This window comes from Urocitellus parryii, unplaced genomic scaffold, assembly GCF_045843805.1.
Source record: "Urocitellus parryii isolate mUroPar1 unplaced genomic scaffold, mUroPar1.hap1 Scaffold_3766, whole genome shotgun sequence".
NCBI classification, from domain to species: domain Eukaryota; kingdom Metazoa; phylum Chordata; class Mammalia; order Rodentia; family Sciuridae; genus Urocitellus; species Urocitellus parryii.
This window is the reverse complement of record NW_027553384.1, coordinates 20,876-27,500: the sequence shown is the minus strand read 5'-3', so window position 1 is coordinate 27,500 and position 6,625 is coordinate 20,876.

The window sequence follows — 6,625 nt, the reverse complement described above, 5'->3', positions numbered from 1 at the left end:
CCACAATCGCTCGCACGCCCGGGCAGCATCTCCTTTTCCCCCACCGGAGGGAGGAAAGAGCGCGCGGGCGCCCGCTCGCCTAACACTCCCCGCACCACTCAGCGCTGGGGACGACAACGCGACCCGCACCCCCCCGGAGAGGGGACGGGCAGCGCTGCCGGGCTCACCGCCTCGATCCCCCGAACGAAGCAACACCGTTCTTCCCTTCAGGCACTCGCCTCGGAAACCCCCGCAGACGGGGCGAGACCGACAGCGAGGCGGCGGCCGGCCGCGGCAGCGGCACCGGGACCGGGAACAGCACACACCGGCTCAGCCTCAGGCACCTCAGGAAACGACCCGGAGCGCCCCAGGAGCACCGAAGCAGAGGCGCGCCGTCGCGCCGAGGGAGCACGGCGGCAGCCCTCCCCGACGCGGGGAGGGCCACACACACGGCCCTTGGCCGCCCAGAGCGGGCGGCGGGCGGGAAGCACCCGCTACGTCAAAGGACCCCGGGAGCGAGGTCGAGGCCGGATTCCGCACCCCCGCCCTTCCCCGCACCGCGAACGGGCGGGGAGGCAAGGCGAGGGGCCCGCGGGCAGGACGAGAAGAGCTGGCCCATTCGCCATGAATGTCCGTCCCTCGCCTGGCGCGGCTTTGGTCCAGCCCAGGAGAGCGCAAAGTCACCACATCGATCAGCAGAGTGGGCGGGAGAGACCCGGGGAGCAGGGGGAGACCCGGCGAGGACCGCTTCTAAGAGGAGCCTGCTACGGCCTCGCCGGCCCCACACCCCAGGGAGAGCGGCCGACGACACGAAACGGGGAACGCCTGACACGCGGCTCGGAGCCATGGAAGCTAGCGTCGTCACACCGCCCTCGGCGCCCGCAGCGGGGAGCGCACGGGCGGTAAAGGACCACCCGCCACCTCCCCCACCGCCCTTCCGGCGCCAGGAGACCGGCCGGCCGGAGGTGGCAACCACCGCGAGGGCGCTCCAGGTGCACCGAAGAGCCGTCGCACGCAGGCCCAAGGCAGGCGGCTCAAGAGGGAACGGGTCCGGGCCACCCCATCAGCCCAGAGCCACGCACGCACCCGGAGGCCCAAGCTCCCTCCCTCCCTCTGGCGGCACACGCCAGAGGACACCGTGTCAGCACCTACCCGATGGCAGAAAACGGCCAACTCGGGCCAAAACAACCGCGACCGGGGCAACGGGGAACAGTTCACTCACCACTGCCGCCTTCCCCGAAGAGAGTCACGGTCGGCGGACCGCGAAATCGAGCCCATCACCGAGATCCAGAGCCCCTAGGGACAACTGGTCGACCCTCGTTGACGAAGGCGCAAGCAAGAGGCGGGGACCACCATCCCCAACGAGCAGGATCGGGGGGCGGCCGGGGAACACGCTAAGACCCACCACCGAAGGACGCCGCGCACAGCCATCGGGACAAGCCCCGGGCAGCGGCCCCCAAAGAGGGAACGCGGCAAGGCCGGGCCAGCACACCCCTCCGGCCCGCCCGGCGCAGCCCCGCGGCCAAAACCCACGAGAGAGAGGGAGGGAGAGGGAGAGGAAGCGGGAGAAAAAGAAGACAGAAGTCCCGGCGGCCGACCCAGACCGGGCAAAGCGAAGCCCGCGCCACCGAAGGAACCGCTCAAGACCGCCACCCGAGGCGCCCGCGGCCCGGACCGAGCAGGGAGAGGAGACAACCGACACACACACACACACACACACACACACACACACACACTAAGCCCGCCGGTCCAATATCCCGCCAACGGGCCACAACGGCCCAGCCCAGCGCGACCGAGACAGTTCCGCCGGCGCCGCCCAGCTCCTGGAACTCCGTCTCGGCCACCGCCGCCGAATATCACGCCTTGGCGACTTCCGATGAGAAGACGCTCCCATAAAAGCGGCCACCAGGGGGAGCTCGACAACCGTCAACCAAATCCGGAGGAAGGGACGCGGAACCTCGGTCGGCGTCAGCGGGATCCGCTCCGCAGGGGTCGTAGAAAGTCACCCGGACACGTCCCACCAGTCGGGTCGCCCCGCCAGGGCCCCCCACACACACACAGCGGCGGGCACGAGACGCAGGCAGGTCGGCCCAGCACCCCTAGAGAACCCGGCGGGGGACACGGGCGGTGTGGGACTTCAAAACCGAAACCACCACGGTGAAGCCACTGTTAAGACAGGCAGATTGCTAGGCCACGGTCGGATCCATCCAGAGAATGGAGGAATGGACACAAACGTGTAAAAACCCGTTGAAATCGGCTGCTTGGGAATTTGATCTGCTGGTCTTTGGGCTTGGGGTTCCCGCCTGTTTCCGTACCCCCCCCCCAAAAAAAAAAAAAATGGGAAGATGAACAGCCTCTGAGAATCCTCCCTCCTCTCTGTCTGTGGTTCAGTGGCAGAGGGCCGGCCTAGCACATAGGAGGCGCTGGGTTTGAGCCTTAGCGCGGCATACAAAAAGGAACAAGTCGAAAGAAGGCGTGCTGTCCACCTACAACTACTCCAAAAATGAAAAAAAAGAATACTGATCATGATAGGAAAAAGGATTTTTCCTTGTGGAGTTCTATTTTGTCTGTCTGGCCGCATTATCTTTTTTTTTTTTTTTGTCTGTTTGTTTGTTTGTTTTGTTTTGTTTTGTTTTGTTTTAACAAAGAGTGAGAGAGAACTTTGGTATTTACTTTTTAGTTTTCGGCGGACGGACACAACATCTTTGTTTGTATGTGGTGCTGAGGGACGAATCCCGGCCGCACGCATGCCAGGCGAGCGCGCTGCTGCTTGAGCCACATCCCCAGCCCCTTTTTAAACTTTTACTTATCTTTCTTTTTTAAAGACCGGGGGGGGGGGGGGGGGGGGGAGAGAGAGAGAGAGAGAGAGAGAATATTTTGAATATTTTTTATGTTTGTTTTTCAGTATTCAGTGAACACAACATGTTTATTTTATGCGGTGCTGAGGCTGGAACCCAGCAGGACAGAGGAGCGCGTTACCACTTGAGCCACATCTCCAGCCCATGAATTCTTATTTGTATTTGTGTCTTTATTTATCTTTTTTTTTTTTGGGGGGGGGGTGCTGTTTCTGTTGCTGCTGCTGTTGTTGTTTTCCCTAAGAAATGAGCATATTCTTGAATGGCAAGTCATTTTCCATTGGGTCACAGGGCCAAATTTTACCTTTAGGCACTTGGTAATCAGGAGCTGTAACAGGGCTCTAAGAGCGGCTGCCTCGGCTAAAAAGTGTGGGCCCTTGCCCCAGAGCGAAACAACAACAACAACAACAACAACAACAACAACAACAACGGGGGTGGGGGGGGGGGACAGAAAGCAAAAAGAAAAAAAAAAAGAATCGAACAAAAAATCCAATCAATCCATGGGCCAAGGACCTGAACAGATACTTCTCAGAATTGGATTAAGACGCTCCTATAAAAGCGGCCACCAGGGGGAGCTCGAAAACCGTCAACCAAATCAGGCTGAAGGGACGCGGAACCTCGGTCGGTCGGTGTCAGCGGGATCTGCTCCGCAGGGGTCGTAGAAAGTCACCCGGGCACGTGCCACCAGCCGCCGCCTCTCCCCCTCCCCCAGGGTCCCCCGCAGCAGCGGGAGGCGCCGGCAGTCTGCCCAGCACCCCTAGAGAATCCGGCGGGGGACACGGGCGCTGTGGGAGTTCAAAACCGAAACCACCACGGTGAAGCCACAATTAGACAGGCAGACTGATAGGCCACGGTTGGATCCATCCAGACGATGTAGGAATTGACAGAAACATGTAAAAATCAGTTTGACATCGGTTGCTTGGGAATTTGATCTGCTGGTCTTTGGGCTTTGTGTTTCCTCCTTTTTCTGTACAAAAAAAAAAAAAAAAATTGGAAGATGACCAGCCTCTGAGAATCCTTTCTTGTCTAGGGGCTGTCTATGTCTTTGGGTCAGTGGCAGAGGGCCGGCCTAGCACAGAGTCTGAGCCTTAGCACGCCATATACAAAAAGGAACAAATCGAAAGAAGGTGTGCTGTCCACCGACAACATACTACGAAACAGGAGAAAAAAAAAAAAAAAAAAGAATACTAATCCTAATAGGAAAAAGGATGCTTCCTTGTGGAGTTCTATTTTGTCTGTTTGGCCATTTTATCTTTTTTTTTTTTTTTTTTTTTTAATCTATCAATATCACAGAGCCAAATTTTACATTTAGGTACTTAGTAATCAGAAGCTGTAACAGGGCTCTAAGAGAGGCTGCCTTGGCTAAAAAGCATGGTCTGTTGCCCTAGACTGAAACACCACATGCTCTGGGATAAATAAAGCTGGAGAAAGCTTGCCATCTCTACCTTCATTTTTATCTGTGTGCACATATTACGCACTGTTTCATCTAAGACGTAGCAGGGCAACAATATCTGTCAGCCCTAAATGGACCCAACCCCTGCCCTCCCCAGCCACACAGGAGACCACAGTCTGAGCAAGAGCACTTCACGGTGTTGTCATTCTGGTGTTGTGGCTCAGTGGTACAGCACTTACCAAGTACGCATGAGGCACAGGGTTCAATCCCAGCACCACATTAAAATCATCATCATCATCATCACCTAAATAGACAAAATAAACTTATTTATTTATTTATTTATCTATCTATCTATCTATCTATCTATTTATTTATTTATCTGTTTGTTTATTTATTGGAGGAGGCCTGTAAACAGGGATTGAACTCAGGGGCACTCACTGACTACTGAGCCACATCCCCTAGCCCTACCTATCTAGTATGTTACTTAGAGACAGGGTCTCACTGAGTTGCTTAGTGTCTCACTTTTGCTGAGGGTGGCTTTAAACTCTGGATCCTCCTGCCTCAGCTGAGAGAGAGAGAGAGAGAGAGAGAGAGAGAGAGAGAGAGAAGCATCTGGGATGACAGACATAGGCCACTGTACTCAGTCACTTATTTATTTTCAGTACGACTTCAAGGTACACACAAGACAATCACTGCCAGGCGTAGGAGGAACATAGCACATTGATAAACAGTCAGATCTTTGAGGAAGCATTAAACAATCTTAAGGTAGTGTGCAAGTCATTCAATAACCTCAGAATACCTACATGAGGGTTGGGATTGTAGCTCAGTGGTAGAGCGCTTGCCTTGCATTCCTGAGGCCCTGGGCTCAATCCTCAGCACCACATAGAAATAAATAAATAAAGATAAAGACATTGTGTCCATCTACAGCTTAAAAAAAAAAAAAATGTTTAGAAAAAAATAAATAGATACCTATATGAAAACCAGAGAGAATTAAAAGAAAAGATGGATAAATCAATTATGGCAAAGAGACGAGAACACTCATCCCTTAGCAGCTGATGACATAGGCCATAAATAAATAATCAGTAACAAAGGACAGCAGAAGCACATCACGAACAACCCACACCTAATGGTCATGTTCAGAACACTGCAAGGCCACCACTACACAGCAGACCTTCTTCCTTTTCTTTTAATATTTATTTTTATGTGGTACTGAGGATCGAACCCAGGGCCTCACACACGCAAGGCAAGTGCTTTACCACTGAGCCACAACCCCAGCCCCAGCAGACCTTCTTTTAAAGTGAATACGGAATGTTTACCAAAGTTGACCATAGAATGGAACATAAACCCAATCTCGACAAAGTCTAAAACATGAAATCACACCACAACTCTTCTCTGAACACCACAAAAGTAATCTGGAGGTCAGGCATGTTGGCCACTGCCAGGATTCATTTCAGGCAGACTGATAGGCCACGGTTGGATCCATCCAGACAATGTAGGAATTGACAGAAACATGTAAAAATCAGTTTGCATCTTTCACAAACTCTTGAGAGGGGCAGGTCAGGGGTCAAGGTGAGATTGAAATACCCCCAACAAAGTGTCAACTTTATCAAACCAGTAGCCTAGATAAAGCAGGTACTTGTACTATTCCTTCTCTGTGCCATTTTGTTCTTTTTTTTTTTTTTTTTTGGGGGGGGGTGGTTCCAGCCACTTTGGGTTCCTACCAGTTTGTCTGCAAGGGAAAATTTGTTTTCTGCCAGGCTGGGGTGCCAGTTATCAGGGCGGGGAAGTAAGATTCTTACACTAAACCGGGCTTGCTTGGGGCAGGTCTCAGTTCTAATTTACATAACAACAGGCAGTGCAAAGTCTCTCCCACTGCCCCTGAAGGAAGAAAAATATGGCCTCTCCAGGCTGTTCACAATTCCCAGCCTGTTTCAGATTCCAGTATGGTTTCCCGTATCTGTTTTAAGGGTCAGTTTGTCTCTCTAACTCTGCATTTATGGTTTAAAACTAAACTAAGAGGTTAATTTGGATATCACTTGTTTCAGAGCATTTGTTCAATGTGTCCACCAGCATTTAATTTCTCTCTCCTGATGTTCCTTAATAACCTGATTGCTTTGGCCTCCTTCTCCTGGATCATGTGTAACTTGTCCCCCCCCCCCCCCCACACACACACCCTTTGGTATAAAAAGAAACCTAGGAGGAGATTGATCCTAAAGAAAAGGGGTGCTCCACTAAGTGAGAAACTGAAAATCAAGTGATTAAAAAGAGTTTGGTGTGGAGAAAGAGAGGGAAATGTGTGTGTGTGTGTGTGTGTGTGTGTGTGTGTGTGTGTGTGTTATAGAGAGAGAAGGAGAGAGTCTCCTGTACTTCAGGGTTTTTGTTTGTCTGTCTGTCTGTC